At 41.5% G+C, this 17,494-nt stretch overlaps 1 protein-coding gene across 5 annotated transcripts in view; it reads right to left on the reverse strand.

The window, feature by feature from the left end:
* Positions 1 to 7,493, reverse strand: part of LOC135210856 (golgin subfamily B member 1-like) — a 232,378-nt gene extending 224,885 nt beyond the window's left edge. For 3 of the 5 annotated variants that reach the window (XM_064243756.1, XM_064243752.1, XM_064243753.1), the window contains exon 1: positions 6,987 to 7,425. The gene's annotated coding sequence lies outside the window, so the exon portion shown is untranslated. The other 2 variants (XM_064243755.1, XM_064243754.1) reach the window with 2 other exon arrangements.
* Between the last annotated feature and the right edge of the window lie 10,001 nt (positions 7,494 to 17,494).

Here is a 17,494-nt window from a genome sequence, read left to right on the forward strand (position 1 = left end):
GTGAACACTCGCGTGAACACCTGTGGGGCGGTTGACAGACCGAAACAAAGTGCCCTGAATTGGTACACCGTCCCGTCGAAGATGAAGCGGAGGTACTTTCTGGAGGACTGATGGATGGGTATTTGAAAATACGCGTCCTTCAAGTCCACTGAAAGCATGAAATCGTTCCCCCACCCTGATCGAGTCGAGCACCGCCGCGTGCCCGACTCACCATCGTGAACCGCGTCGTGCGAACGAAGCGGTTCAGGAGGAGGTCTATCACCGGACGCCAGCCCCCCGATGCCTTCTCCACTAGGAAGAGGCGGCTGTAAAAGCCCGGTGACTGGTCCTCCACGATTTCTACAGCTCGTTTCGCCAGCATGGTCTTGATCTCCTGTCGAAGAGCGTTGTCCTTTGATGATCCCCGGACATAGGTTTATAGTGGACCGGTTTGGAGATGAGGGGGGCCCGGGGAAGACTCGAAGGGTAGTAGATATCCCTCCCGAAGGACGTCTACTATCCAGTTCTCGGCGCCGTAGCGCTGCCAAGTTGCCCAATGGCTCGCCAGGCACCCCCCCACTTCCGGCAGCAGGTGAGGGGGAACGCCGTCCCTAGCGTTTCCCTCCTCGTTTCGACTTCTTCCCACCACCTCCTCGGGGAAAGGAGGGCTGGGAGGAGGGCTGGTTACGGCCTCCTTAGCAGACGTCGAAACAGCAGGAGTCTTTGCACGGGGTTGGACGGTGCAACCGTCCTTCGCCGCCGTGGAAGCGCTAGCTAAGCTCTTTGGCTTAGCCACAGTCGCTCGAGATTGCCCAGTAACCTTCGAGACTGCCTGGTGAACTAAGCGGTCACTGTCATCAGTGCGCCGCCTTTCCACCGCAGCGTCCACCATCTCTCCGGGAAAGAGAGCTGGGGAACTCCTAATTGGTCCATTGCGAAGCCCGAGTGCCGCCTCACGCCCAGCCCCCTTGGTCACTCGGGTAAGGACTGCGTCCCTACGTTGAAGAACCAAGTTGGCCCACAGGTTAGCAGTCTGATGGGCGAGGTAAGAGATCGCTCTTCCTCCAGACTGGCACAGTCTCCTGAAAGAAGCGTCGTCTTCGAGAGCAGTAACTCCCCAGAGCCGGCCGCTACTTTGGATATTGTGAGGGACCACAAATCCAGCCAAGAGACTGCCTGGAATGCTGCCATAGCGGTAGATTCCAGGGCAAGTGCCTCCTGCTGCGAGAACCAGAGGTTCTCCGACAGGAGCTGCTGCAGGGACACACCTGGAGTCAGCCTCGCTCACTCCCGGGTTAACCTGTTTCGGCAGTATCGGGTCTTCCGAAGGCACGTAAAATCGCCTCTGACGCTGTAGAGGAGGAGGAAGCAGCTTAGAAGACCGTCCGGATTTCAGCGAATCCTCCCGTCCTAAGACGAGATTCTCAACTTGATCCAGGACTGAGTCTGCAAGCTCTGATCGCGGTAACCCCACCATCATTTTGGGTTCCTTCTTAGGACCCCAAAATGACTTGAGCCGGGACGTGGGCTCTGCCGGTGGTAGCGGCGATCCTTCCGCAAGGTCATTATGCTGACAAATCAGCTTAATGACCTCTGCAAAGTTCCTCTGTATCTCGGGAGTAACTGCGTCTTGCGGAGTAGGACCGTCCAGTCCCTCCAGCAAGAACAGATCCCGTGATACTCCTCCTTCAGAAGGAGGAACGCGGCAGACCCCTGACGGTCACCTCCAACTACTTGCGCGTATGTTTCTGGTCGGTCCTAGAACCGTGCCCGATCCATACGGCGTCATAGCGGGATCGCGAGCGTCGCACCTCTCGCGATCACTCCTCGTACCTCGCTCCTCCCGGTGTAGCCCGAGGAGGTTGAATGGTACGGGAGAGGCAGACCTGACGCTCCACCCTCGCTCGCTGGCAGGACCAGCGTGCGTGGAGGGCTGCTGCTGATCGTCAACCGCCCCGGTGGCGATCGAGCAGCAGGCCTAGCCTTGCCGCTCGCCTGGGGCGAGTGGCTCGGCTGAGAACGTTGACGCTGATCTCTAGCGTCAGGCGAGCTGTTGCTGGTTACCGTCTCCGCCCGGTCCCTATGGGAGCGGCGGTCAGGTGACTGCTAGGCTCTCTGTCGCGGCGAGACCGGCCAGCGTCCTCTCGGCGCGTCGAGCCGCTGGTACCAAGCCGTGGCTGGTACCGACGGCGCGGGGACCCCTTCCTCGCCTCAACCCGTGGCTGGTCAGCGACCGTCACGTCAACCCGAGCCAGCCAGTTGGTCGCTGCGAGAGCGTCCACTGGCCTGGCGAGAGTCGTGTGCACGACATCTCGCCAGTCTTCTGCTCCGCGCCGCGGTCTTGACGGCGAGCGAGCTCGGGCGTCAAAACTTTGGCTGGACGGTCTCCCGTGGAAGAGGTCCACTCGGTACTTCTCGCGAACGAGAAGCGGCGAGACGGAACCTGATTTAGCGGCAGAACCGCTAACACCAGGTGAGGACGTACCAGCCGAGGCTGGTACACCTCTGGTCCCCGTCGTCGTCTTCTTTGCAGAGGAAGAGACGGGCCCGTTCCCGAAGGAACAGGAGGACCAGCAGAAGAGCTCCCCGAATGCCTGAGCGAGACGGGCCCTTAGAAGATCCCGAAGGAGTCTTCTTAGGGGGGGAGGAGGCAGCCTTCTTCTTCTTCGGCTGGTTAGCCTTAGAAGTCGAAGGGGAAGAGGAGGCTGCAGACGACGAAGAAGACGACGAAGACACCTTCCTCTTCTTCGCCAGGCTCCGCAGGACAGACGTCAGGTCTTCCATCCAGGAGGGAGCCGGGGCAGTTGCCGAAGCAACAGGGCCCGACTGCACCTGTCCGGAAGAACCTGAGACTGTAGCAGCACCACCAACAGCAGGAGCGACAGGAACAGGTCCAGGAAACAAAAGCACGAGGAACAGCAGGTACAGCATCTGAAAAGGAAGGAGCAGCAGGGACAGCAACAGGTACGGCAGGCACGGCAGGAACCACAGGAGAGCCAGGCTTCCTGTCGGCAGCTACCGTCATTCTCGGTGGTGGCACCGTTCTCTTTGGTACGGCAGTAATGGGTTTGTGCACCGCAGCCGTAGGCGTCACCGTCATTACATGCGGCGTGTACACGAGATGCGGCGGCATGTCATATGCTGGTGTTGTTATGGTGGTAGTAGTAGTGGTTACCACACCATGAGTGACCACTGCCGACCCCGCCAACCACTGAAGCAACCCCTGAATACTTGGCACTCCCTGCAGTCCCAGCGACTCCCACACCTGTCCCAGGTCGTCCTTCACTGGTGGCACATCTGCGGAAGCAACAGTCGGGTTAGTAAGAGGGGTTCCCTCGCGCCTCAGGGGGGACGAAAGAACCCCACCCAGAGGCTGGACGGAAGACCCCGAATACAACTGGACGTCCGGGTAGCGGGCGCCCTCCTCCACACTCGACGGATCGAGTGAGGAGAAGGACTCCGCTACCCCCCCCGCAGGGGAAGGCGCGAAACGTGGGGGCTGACCGGGAGGCAGGAAGGAAGACGAAGTGTCAGTTACCAAAGGAGTCACTGGAGAGCTTTCCGATGACTTCTTTGGAGGCCTAAGTCTCTTCCTGCCCTCGTACAGAACCCACTGCGCCTCGGACCAATTCATACAAGTTATACATGGCTCGTTCCGGGAGCATTCTCGCCCCCGGCAACGAGTACAAACCTCATGTGGATCCACGTCCACGAATGATCTAAATACCGCCGCATCTACGCCCCTCCAGCCCGGGGACAACACTCCTACGGGCGACTGGGGGGCGCGGCGAAATCTCCATTTCTTGATCACTCATATTGCAGTAATAATGAATAAAGAAATGTACAAGTACTTACAATCATCCACACTCAACTAAACCAGAAAAGAGGGCTGATACTCAAAGCAAACGACAAAAGCGGGCAGAGCGATGACGAACACGTCCTAGCTCCACACGGCCGAAAGCAAAAGTGATTTGTTTACCTCCCAGTCGCGCGGCGGGCGACGATCGGACAAGCAGTTAACTACCGTTCTCCCCTTGTTCGAAGCTTACGACCGTTCCAGCTGCCGCTAGCTACTTCCTATTGTTAAAGGACCGATGGTTTGTATTACGTATCGGAACAAACAGTCCTTAAGGATGCGAGCCGGAGCACGCTCCTTGGCAGCCTGGGAACTAACAACAGGTCCTGCCGAAGGGACGCCAGATCGGTGGGGAGCCCCCGTAACCCTCTTGCGGCTTTCGACATACCCACTCCCTGAGTCCTGGGAGTCCGATAGAGGTCTAGGCCTAGAGGCATTATGGGGCCGATCTGACGCCCCCTCCACAACACTAGGGGCACAATCACACACTTTACTTGAGCCGTTTTCTAAGGCCAACACTTTGGACTCTAGAGTGCGTAACGACTCTAGAATCAGAGAAAGGGCATTACCTTCTCCAGACACAGAATCAGGGCCCTCAGGCAACAACACAGGATTAGGTGAAGCAAATTCTACTGGTGTTAATCTAGGTGAAATGTTACTTCCCTTACCTTTCGTAGAACCGCTCTTGGAGGAAGCCCTCCTGATCCTATCGCGTTCCAACTTACGCCGATAGGACTCATACACCTTCCATCCATCATCAGTCAAACTTTTGCATTCAATGCATCGATCATCCAACAAACAAACATGCCCCCTACACCCCATACATACTGTATTTCGGTAGCCTCACCTTGCAATCACTCTTCACACACACTCTGAAGCTCACTGAACTTGATCCAGACATCACGTTCACAGAAAAGCCAATCCAAAATCAAAAAACAGTCCTCTATCGCGTATGCCAATCCAACAATCCAGAGTCAATAACCAAAAGTCAAACCAGATACTTAGAACGAGTCAAATCCAAAAATCCTAGGCGGAGGTCTGTAAACAGATGTTTACCGACCGGCGACAGAAAAAATATGAATAGAAAATGGGAATGGTTCCTGATATCCGCCTCCCAGCGGCGGGAATGGGTACTACCACCTGGCCGCCCACTGCGTGTGCCGCGAGTTTTGAAATTCTGTCGGACTTCAGAGAATACAGCTATATATATATCTGTCAGGTAAGTTGCATGAACAAACAACATTTTTAAATAACAAAGTAATTTAAATAACAAAGTAAATTTAAACTAAATAACGAGTAAAGTAAACAGTTTAGGGAATAAAACTTTGCAGTTTCGTCGTCTGTCGTCGTCTGCTGTTCATAACTGTGTTTATGGCGCACGCGCTTAGAAACCAGGAACAACAACTAGTTTAAAGTGCAATGTGGAGTGAACGGAGACCAAAATGTGTATAATAACAATCAAATAAGCACTGTGGAGTTTCAGTTGTGATGGCAGTAAGGATAAAAACCACCGATTACAAGGTAAGAATGAATTCAGTTCAAACCATGACCCCGGGAATAACAAGTTACATACTTTCACTAATATAGGCAACAAAATGTTGTTTTATTGTGCTGATTACAACTGCAATCTTGAGTAAGATCAATAAACGTTGCATATATACGCTAATATTGTTCAAATGAGTGCTGGGAAGGCTGGGGAAAGATGGTGGCCAGCCATCACTGATCAGAACCTTCCATGAAAAACGTAGCCGCCATATTGGATTTCAAAACTGCCTTGAAAACATATTTTACGAAGAGCTCACATGCTTATTTTAGTTCGTGTGGGGCTTTCATATATCACATTATGTTGACGAAACTTCAGTCTCTTAAATGGTATGTTTAGAGTTGCAATTGTATTCTTGTTTCACCAATTAAATATCGAGTGAATAAGACCCGTCCACCGTGATGAGGGTTGGCCTGCCGTGGTGATTTACCCTAACTACAGTCGTCCTAATAAATATTACTTAAAATTCAGTACTTCTACAGAAGCAATCCGCGGCGGCCTAGACTATGGCAATAGACATTTTCCTATGTTATTTTACTTACTGAACAAGAATTTACAGTAATATTTATTCGGACGACTGTAATTAACCCCAAGGGGCCAGTACTAAACACTGAGAAATACATGGACGCTCCAATCTCTAGTGAATGTCGTATCCGCGGTTACGTTCCTTGCAGTTCGTAGGGAACTATTCTTTAGAATTACCCTGCAAGAAACGTAACCGCGGATACGACATCCACTAGGGATTGGGGCGTCCAATGTATTTCGCTGTGTTTAGTACTGGCCCCTGGGGGTTAGTACAGTCGTCCGAATAAATATTACTTAAAATTCTTGTTCAGCAGGTAAAACTGCATAGAAAAACCGCAACTGCCATAGTCTAGGCCGCCGCGGATAGGTACCCTAGATCTACCTAAAATTCTTGTTCAGTAGGTAAAACTGCGTAGAAAAACCGCAACTGCCATACTCTAGGCCGCCGCGGATAAGTACCCTAGAACTACCACGAACGGCAAGTCACGAGGTTGCCGCATATTGGATTTCAAAACTGCCTTGAAAACATATTTTACGAAGAGCTCCCATGCTTATTTTAGTTCGTATGCCGCTTTCATATATCACATTATGTTGACGAAACTTTAACATTTTGAATGGTATGCTTAAAGTTATAATTGTATTCTTGTTTCACAAACTAGCTAAACATCGAGTGAATAAGGGCGAGCCACGCGATGACGATGGATCGACTGCGGTTGTTTACCCTGGTAACCCCATGTATGGTAGGGTTAGGTTAGTTCAAAGAATTGGCCTTAGGTAGCAGTGTAATTATGTGGGTGTGGGAAACAAGAGATTATTTTCAAAAAGATTCTATAGGTATGGTTAGTTTTTAAGATACGGCGTCCTTTTTTTCAACTAAGGGTCCGATACTTGGTTACAGTTCGGGAATAGCAGGTAGCTAGCCTATGCAACTAGGTAAAATGCCCAATGGTTACAAAATAGACCTACTACGTCAGCCTGTGTACCTTGCATTGCAAATAAATTTTGGGTTAATAAGACAAAAAAAATTACCGACTTAGGCACGGTATGGCGCTTTGGCTACCTAGTCCACGACAAGATACTCACCTTTAAAATGGGTAGGCAAAGGTCATACAACAGCCTATGCAAGATGTAGTTATGGAGTTTACAAAGAAATTGCGGTTACCACAAGTGTTGATGTCTGATTAGGAAGGTGGATTCTGGTGGAACCACTCTACTAGTAACATTAACTTACGACAACTGATTATTTCGAGACGTTGTAACATGTGCCACACAGTTCGGGGTTAGCGGTAAGTTAGCATTAGCAACCGCACACCACCGACGCCAATTAATCATGGAGTATGGAGTATGTGGTAGATATTAAAAAAACTACTAGAATGTCAACCCCGTATTAAGAATTGCGTTTTTGCTGTCACATTGGCAAGAATAATTAAATAAACATTGCAAATTCCTTCAAGTTTTGAACTAATGCCTCAGACTGTGTTATGGGATTTGACATTCATATTGTAATTGAATTTACAATAAAAAAAAATGTCACCAACTCAAAAAGTAGCTTCATCTGCGAAAGCAACGTGTGTGTCTCCATCACTCGACAAGAAAGTGAAGAAACAGTTTTCATCAGCTGTCGTTCATCGAATTTCTTATTTGTTTTTACTGAAATGACATAATTTCGCTAAATTTACTCTAGAATATGAAAATACACTGCAAATTATATCATATAAGCTAAAACTGGAAAACAAAACCGTTCAGACATTTAAAAACACGATATATGTCCGAAGTAATTGGAATTTCTCAGATGGATTCGTTCATAGAGATCTGGTAGATATAATGTGAATTTCTGAGTGTAGTGTACTAGTACTATGTATCCCGACGACAATATTTACTCGTTTTCCTTCACGAACGGGGATATTATTCCATCATCGTAAGTGGTGAAGGTCAATTATTTCAGTTTCTACAAACTTATGTTTGTATTCCAAAGCGATTAAAATTAGCTGACGTCAATGGCAGTCGATGTTGCGAAGGCTAAGGTAGATTGAGCAAATCTAGTTGCATCCGCAAGAGCGCTTTCTATGATGTGAAGAGGAGCCCTAGAACTTCGAGCGGGAAAGCGCAAGTCACTGGATACTGGCTAACGTAACGGATTTCACACTTTGATTACTTTGACGTTGACATGGATCGAATGGTACTATTGTTGCTGTTTACAAAGCTACTGTCTTTATGCATAAATCTTAATCAAGGTTAAAGTAGCATGTCGGCTCAAAGTTTTTCTGGCTATATGCTCCCATTACAAAGCAGTTCGTAGTAGCCTACAGCCCTTCACGACTGCATTTCTTTGCCGCGAGGCTGAAAGATCTCCCACGATATAAAACTTTAATTGCCTGTGCAATACATATTGAGTTATTCGTGGTAATAAATATTTTTACTTACAGCTTTTTTCGTGAATGATTTGTGGATGAAACCCGATTTTCAAAAGTAAAGACCATATCAAGAGAGCAAGAATGACTGCACCCTGTGTCTAAAATTTTCCACGTCTTTTTACAATCTTTGAATGCTACGGCAACTGTCGAATGTAATCAAGATTAGGGTATGAATTTCTTAGAGAATTAACTTGAATATTATGATCCTTCAAATTTGATCTTGCATAGTGCAGCACGATCTTGGTAGTCATATCATATCGCGCAAGCATAGGCCTATCGATAAAGATACTTAATTCATTATACGTATTTTCTTCTGCTTTTCCCCCGTCACCAGTACTATAATTCTCTCTCTCTCTCTCTCTCTCTCTCTCTCTCTCTCTTTTTCCCCCCCCCTCTTTCTCCCCCTTCTTTCTTTTCCCTTTCCCTTCCCCTCCCTCCTTCCCCTCACCTCCTTTTCTTTCTTTTTTTTTTTCTCTTTTTTTTTCTTTTTTTTTTTTTTTTTTTTTTTTTGTTTCCTTTTTTTTCTTTTTCTTTTCTTTTTTTTTTTTTTTTTCTTTTTTTTTTCTTTTTTTTTTTCTTTCCCCTTTTTTTATTTCTTCTTTTTTCTTTCTTTTCATTTTTTTTTTCTCTATCTCTCCCCTTTTTCCCTTTCTTTTCCCCTTCTTCCCCCTCTCTCTCTCTCTCTCTCATCTCTCGCTCTCTCTCTCTCTCAGAATGTGAACTAATAGCGGTAGAATTTGAATCTGAAAAATTAATGAACATAGTAATATATAGACCTCCTAATACTAAAGAGTTTGACTTAATAATAGAAAAATTGGATGATATATGTAGAAATCACAAGGACTGGACTATTCTCCTATCTGGAGACTTCAACTTTCCTTTCGTAGAATGGAAAGAACGAATAGGAGATTGTGGTAGTACTTATACATATAAAAAAGAGAGTAATAGTAGTGCAGAAGATAAGAGGCAATTCGAAAAGCTATTAGATATGCTACTAGAATACAACATTCAACAAATAAATCACCTGCCAACAAGAAAGGAAAATACTTTAGACCTAGTATTTGTGAACGAGATGAATTATGTTAAAGAAATAATAGTTTATAATGCGAGTATTTCAGACCATAATGTCATAGAATTAACAGTTCATTCCAAAGCAAGTGAAAACAGAGATAAGCAAGAAATGAAAAAGTGGGAAGGATATGGAAAATACAACTTCTACAGTAAAAATATAAAATGGTCAGAAATAAATGAAGAATTAAACAAAGATTGGGATAACATTTTCGTAAGTGATGACATAAGGGTAAATACGGAGATATTATATAAAATATTAGAGAAAATAGTGGATAAATATATACCGAAGAAGAAAAGTAAACATCATTCATGCATACCAAGAGACAGAAGGATCTTGTTCCAGAAAATCAGAAAGTGGAAAAAAGGTCTTGCAAAAGAAAAAAATGCATGGAAAGTTATAGAACTAAAAAGTAAGATAGAAAATGCAGAACAAAAGATTATACAATCAAAAGAAAATGAAAAACGGGACTTGGAAGAAAAAACCCTATTAAATATCAAGCAAAACCCCAAACTACTATACTCATATGCGAAGAAGATGAATAAAAGAAGAATAGAAATAGGCCCTATGAGAATTGAAGGGAGATTAACGAATGAAAAAAAGGATATTTGCAACATACTGGCAGAACGATATAAGAGAGAATTCACCCCTAGAATAGATAATGAAGATAATGATATAGAAGTAAGGGACGAAAATAGTGAATATTTAGCTGACATAGAAATTAATGAAGCTGATATTGTGCAGGCAATTAATGAAATTTAAAATGGAGCTGCTGCAGGGCCTGATGGAGTCCCTGCTATTTTGTTAAAGAAAGTAGTTCATTCTATCGCAAAGCCACTTGCAATATTATTAAGACAAAGTGTAGATACAGGCAAGATTTATGATGAGCACAAATTAGCATATATCACCCCTACTTTCAAAAGTGGATCAAGACTAGAGGCAAGTAATTATAGGCCTGTGAGTCTAACATCACATATTATGAAAGTGTATGAAAGGGTAATGAAGAAAAATATTATGAAACATTTAATAAAAAATAATTTGTTTAATATAGGACAACACGGTTTCGTACCCGGAAAAAGTACACAAACCCAACTGTTAGTCCACCGTGAGAACATATTCAAAAATATGAAAAGCGGAAATGAAATAGATGTAGTTTATCTAGACTTTGCAAAAGCTTTTGACAAAGTAGACCATAATATATTAGCGAAGAAAATTAGAAAACACAATATCGTAGATAAAGTAGGAAGATGGTTAAAAGAATTTTTACACAACAGAAAACAGATAGTTATTGCAAACAATGAGAAATCGGATGAAACCAAGGTAATATCCGTTGTGCCACAAGGTACGGTGTTAGCTGCAATACTGTTTGTTATTATGATTGAAGACATAGACAGTAATGTTAAGGATTCGGTAGTGAGTAGTTTCGCTGATGACACAAGAATAAGTAGAGAAATTACTTGTGATGAAGATAGGAACGCTCTACAAAGAGACCTTAACAAAGTATATGATTGGGCAGAGGTAAATAGGATGGTATTTAACTCTGATAAATTTGAATCAATAAATTATGGAGACAGAGAAGGAAAGCTATATGCATATAGGGGACCTAATAATGAGACAATCACAAATAAGGAAGCAGTTAAAGACCTTGGTGTGATGATGAATAGGAACATGTTATGCAATGATCAAATAGCAATTCTTTTGGCAAAATGTAAAGCAAAAATGGGAATGTTGTCACGGCACTTCAAAACAAGAAAAGCTGAGCACATGATTATGCTTTATAAAACATATGTTCGTAGTCCACTTGAATATTGCAATATGATATGGTACCCACACTATCAAAAGGATATTGCACAAATAGAGAGTGTACAAAGGTCCTTTACAGCTAGAATAGAAGAAGTTAAGGACCTTGACTACTGGGAAAGACTACAATCCTTAAAATTATATAGTCTAGAAAGGAGAAGAGAACGCTACATGATAATTCAGGCATGGAAACAGATAGAAGGAATAACAGAAAATATCATGGAACTAAAAATATCAGAAAGAGCAAGCAGAGGTAGATTAATAGTGCCCAAAACTATACCAGGAAAAATAAGGAAAGCACACAGGACATTAATCCACTACACACCAGCATCGATAATGCAGCGTCTATTCAATGCGTTGCCAGCTCATCTGAGGAATATATCAGGAGTGAGCGTAGATGTGTTTAAGAATAAGCTCGACAAATATCTAAACTGCATCCCAGACCATCCAAGATTGGAAGATGCAAAATATACCGGAAGATGTACTAGCAACTCTCTGGTAGACATTAGAGGTGCCTCACACTGAGGGACCTGGGGCAACCCGAACGAACTGTAAGGTCTGTAAGGTAAGGTAAGGTCTCTCTCTCTCTCTCTCTCTCTCTCCACTTCTAAAACATACTTTAAATATATTACCACTCAAAAAAATATATATATCACCACTCAAAAAAATATATATATATTACCACTCAATCTCCCAAATATAATGAAATTGAGTAGTTATAAATAGGCCTAAGCTTTCATATGAGTAGATTTTGCTTCTCTCTCTCTCTCTCTCTCTCTCTCTCTCTCTCTCTCTCTCTCTCTCTCTCTCTCTCTCTCCACTATTAAAACACATTTGAAAAAATATTATCACTCAATCTTTCAAAGTTAATATAATGAATTAAGTATCTCTATAGATAGGCCTATGCTTGCGCGCTCTATCTCTCTATCATCATAATATTTCATTCTTTACTATATTGTTCCTCACGATTTCCACAAGTACTGACCAAATTTTAAAACCCTTTCTCTCATTGTTTAAGATCCGTCATAAGTTAATTACGTATGAATTTTACGTCAGTTTATTGTCAAACAGTACTTATAAATAAGGTTTCACAGTAGGTTTTAAAAAAGGATGATCGATATTCTACCCTGAACTGACGTTACCAAACCAACATTTACGAATAATATAGAGCCTGTTTCTGTATTCAAGTAAAAAAGATTATAGGACCTCAACAGAATCTTTATGGTGTAAAGTTGATGGAAATCGAGAAAGCAACAAACGCTATGATTTTGAAGCTCCGCCCCCTTTCAAGAGTTGCCAGGTGTGGCATTATTGAACAATATAATGTCCGAAGATTTAAAAAAAAAAAACTGTATCTTAAGTTTCCTTGTCGAGTGTACTTATTTCCATCTTTATCAGTTTACACGGACCAACTGGTAATTTTTGAATGTTTTTCATAATATCCAACGTGTTAGATACACAAACGGATGGCTTCTCGGCCATTCCATTGAGAAGTGAGAGATGTGTATTTTTCTGGTGATAGAAGTTCACTCTCGACGTGGTTCGGAAGTCACGTAAAGCCGTTGGTCCCGTTGCTGAATAACCACTGGTTCCATGCAACGTAAAAACACCATACAAACAAACAAACGGATGGAATTACATTCAGACTGTTTTTTTTTTTTTCACTCAAAAGGGTTCTAGCTTACTGATTGTATATGTTTTCAAGCTTTTATTTTTGGGGTTACAGTTTTTTCTGGCATATTTTTCACTTTTCTTCTTTCCCACCAGTATCCCTACACTAAGGGATTGCTTTCCTTACAACATCAGGCATAGTTTATTATTTGGCAAAGGGGTTTTTACGACTGCATGCTCTTACTGTCATCAACCACTGTTATTGGCGGTGGGTCTCGCCTTTTTTTTTTTACCATTCTATTTTCGTAAAGTTGGTGAACTATTTGAAATTGTTCACTGAAGGTGGGTAACCCTTTTTGTCATTTATGAAAAGTTTGTGGCCTCTAAATTCAGGACTGTGATGGGTCCTAATGATTTCATGTGTTAAAATCTTTATTAGCTTGCCAGGTTGTGGAAGTTATTTGATTTCCTTTTGCACTCATTTCTCTTGTTTCCCCTTCATTGTCTTCACTGGATGAGGTGCTCGAGGTTAAAATAACTTGTTGGTTTGCTTTGAATTTGTGATTAAAGTTATTATCACTATTTATTTGAAGGTCGAGTTTGGTTTTGTTCTCGTTTCGTCTCGTAATTCTGTTTTCTTCCCCTACTATCTTTTTCCTAATACTGGGAAGGGTGTAACTTCGTCTGTTTTTTCTTGGAATTTCGCATATATGGTCTTACTGATACTACACTTAGCTTATGTTTTTCAAAGTACTATCAAGAAGGTCCCCCTTTTTGGGTGTTTTATTATTATCTTCTGCCATGTCCTTCTATTACTTATTTCTCGATATACAGATTTCTAAAATTGTATGGTCTTAATGGTTTCATGTTTATCTTATTTTTTTCCCAACTGTTATATAACAATAACAAAGTCAATGAAACCTGTTTTAGGTTATTTGTGCTTCCTTTACTAGAATACTGTTCTCGGTGCGGATGTCTGCTTTTGCCAGATAGTATGTGTCTTTTAGATAGAATGCGTCGTGTTGGTAGGTTTCTGTTTCCTAATATTAGCTGTTATGACTTGGACCGACGGATAGTCTCTTGTTTGTAACTTTTTCATACATTGTATTTTAAAAGAGCTCCTTCACATTCACAATCGATCCCCAATCCCCTTTACCTGCCCGGAGCAACCAGATCGCTGGAAAGCAGCAGTAACATGCAGTAAATGTGCCTTGATGTCGAATTTCTCAGTTCCAGAGGTCCTTTATTCCTCACACAATTGGACTGAGGATGTCGTGCAACTGGAACTTCAAAAGTTCAAGCGAAGATGCATTGTATTACTACCTTAATGATATTCATCTTGCATTTTAATACATTTTCATCTATTTACTATTACATATTTTTTTCATTTTTAATAACTGGGATCTGTTCTTTCTGTTTTCCTTTACCTTCTCTTCCCGATGAGCATTTGGAAGCTGGAATGCAAGTCAATGGCTCCTGTGGAGGCTCACGCGACTGGGTTTCATCTTCTGAATGACAATACAAGTGTAATTGTTTTCCTTAGAATTATTTGTTGTTTGCATTGATTTACTAATGTCTTCATTTGAAAAGAAAAATTTTAGCTACCATTTTGTACACATTTCTTTTCTTTGATAAATCAGTAATACAGCTTGCACAGGCCTCTGATACTTTGCCCCTCCTATGAATATTTATGTTCTGTCTTATAAAATTCTTAGCTTGCTGGTGTATATAATGAAACCTTTTATATATATATATATATATATATATATATATATATATATATATATATATATATATAGTATATATAATATACATATATATATATATGTGTGTGTATGTGTGTGTGTGTGTGTGTGTGTGTGTGATGATCTTAACCATATAGAAGTCCACTCTAAAACCTATCTATGGTCCTAACTGCAGTTTACAATAATGGTGATCTGAATTTCCATAATCGTTAGAATAACAGCGAGCGCATTTGCAGTCAAAATAACATTAGTTTATTATATTATTGTACAGGAAAGATATAGACACTTTTATACAACCTGTTAAACAGGAAGGCTGCCTCATTCAAATTTTTATATTACATTAAATAGACAGACAGAAATACATTAGTGGCGTGTTTGCACCAGTTAATATTCACTATACTAGTGACTATATACTATACTATAGTATATAGTCACTAGTATAGTGAATATTAACTGGTGCAAACACGCCACTAATGTATTTCTGTCTGTCTATTTAATGTAATATAAAAATTTGAATGAGGCAGCCTTCCTGTTTAACTATAGTAACTATAGTACTATAGTACTATAGTACCAAAAAAGGTAGTGAAATGTGAACTGTAATTCCGTAGACTTCACCAGTTGTTGGTCTCTAGGTAGTAGTAGTTTTGGTATTTCTTGTCGCCGAAGGTTTCGACCAGCCTGATGGTCATCATCCAGACGGGCGAGACGAATCTGAAGACGCAACATGTGGATTGGCGGTTTATATGCCCACTGGATTTAATCTTTGCCGTGTAATAATATTAAAATAGTTTTTGTTGGGGATGTTACCTATCCTGTTGACAAATCAATTTAGGTCGTTTGATCTATCACTTCACCTTCATTCATTGTCACTATTATTTAATGTTTATTATGTTGATACGGATTCACTTGCCTGATAGCTTCCCGACTGATATTTGGTGCGGTTTCATCCAAACATTTAATTTGTCAAAATGACGACATTTTCTTGCAAGTTTTCAAGCTTCAATGACGAGATCAAAGTGCATCAAGGTAGAGTCTTATTTGCACTTACCCCTTCTTATTTAGGTTTATGGACTAACTGTACAACATGAGGTTGTGGAGTTGGTTTGAATTTGATTCTAGAACTGGCTGATGAAGTTACTATTTCTACAGTTTAGTCATAAACAAGGTTTTCATGATATCAGCAACTCAATTCTGTGAGTGAGGATTATTATTATTATTATTTGTTTAAGCAGCCATTTCCGACTAAGTCCAATCGGCTGCTTAATGCAGATAAAATCTGTTCAAATTACCATATTAAATAAATATATTTTTAGTCATTCAGTTTTTAAATAAATAAATAAAACTTTACTGTAGACATTTAAAATAAATTTGTATGAATAAAATTATTTACATTTATTTTAATATATCTAATAAAATTATTTATATATGTTTTAATAGATCTATATCTGTTAAAAATTTTAAAATCTTGCAAATATTTGAGTCGTCATCTCCTAGAATGTCCTGCATTCTAGCAGATGATCCAAAGTATTTAAGTCTAATATGTGAATACTTAGAGCATTCAATTAAAATGTGTTTCACAGTTACTCTGGTTTGACAGGTATCACATTCTGGAGGTGGCTGATTTGACATAAGAAAGCCATGGGTTAACCTTGTGTGCCCATTACGCAGCCTGCACAAAGCGACCTCGTGGTTTCTCTGCTTCTGTGAAGAATTTTTAAAGGGAATGATAGTGGTCTTTACCCCTCTAAGTTTGTTATTTTCAAGTGATAACCATTGGTCTTCCCAGATTTTATCTAAAATAAATTTAAAATGATTTTTGGAGTCCTTATAATATGTTTTGTACATTTTATTTCTATCATTTAATGCTGCTTCCTTTGCATTTTTATCTGCAATTTCATTGCCTTCAATTCCAACATGGCCTGGTTTCCAGCACAAGGATATCTTGATATTTCGAAGACTTAAAAAATGAATATTTTCTTGTATTGCTCTAATAGCAGGGTGATGATGATTAAAAGAATCTATTGCTTGAATAGCACTTTTTGAATCACTATTAGTGTAATGTTTGGTGGAGTTCTAGCTATTTTATACAAAGCCAATGAAATTCCTGCCAATTCAGCGGAATATATGGAGCTATAAATTGGCATTCTTCCACGATAGTATTTTTCGTCTGTAATAACTGCGAACCCCACAGCAGCATCAGTTTTTGAGCCATCTGTATAAATGGAGATAGTATTTGCATGGATTTCTTGGTGTTCCAAAAAGATCTGTTTGACAGCGTAACTTGGAATTTTTTTAAATCGAATAACTCATGGCATACATGAGGCTTATTCCATATCCAAAAAGGTGTTGAATTTGGTAAATGGTTCAGGAATTTTAATGGTGGAATATTACATTTCTCTATGTATATTTTCAGTTGTATAACAAATGGGTAAAATGATCGTGGTCCAATTCTTTTTGGAATGATGGTATTATTTATAATTCTACTCAGTTTTGATGGGTATCTTAATGTCCGCAAATAGAAGTTTAAACTATATTCGACCCTTCTTTGATCAAGTGAACACAGACCTGTTTCACTATACAGGGAAATAACAGGTGTAGATTTAAATGCACCCGTAGCATATCTCAAACCTGCATTATGAAGAGGATCTAATTTTTCCAATGTAGTGGCAGATGCAGAAGCGTATAGATGCGACCCATAATCAATTTTACTCAGTATCAAAGTCTTGTGTAAATAGAGTAATGTACTTCTATCTGAGCCCCACTTGGTATGTGCCAATTTCTTCAACAGATGTAGTACTTTACTACAGCTTTCACGTAGGTAATTAATGTGAAATTTCCTGTCATCCGTTGGTCAAAATGCAACCCAAGAAATTTGGTATGCGTAACAAAATTAATTGGTTTATCATACAGTAGCAATTTCATTTTCAGTACATTTTCCTTATTTGTAAAGGT

Source organism: Macrobrachium nipponense, chromosome 4, assembly GCF_015104395.2.
Source record: "Macrobrachium nipponense isolate FS-2020 chromosome 4, ASM1510439v2, whole genome shotgun sequence".
In the NCBI taxonomy this organism is placed as follows: Eukaryota; Metazoa; Arthropoda; class Malacostraca; order Decapoda; family Palaemonidae; genus Macrobrachium; species Macrobrachium nipponense.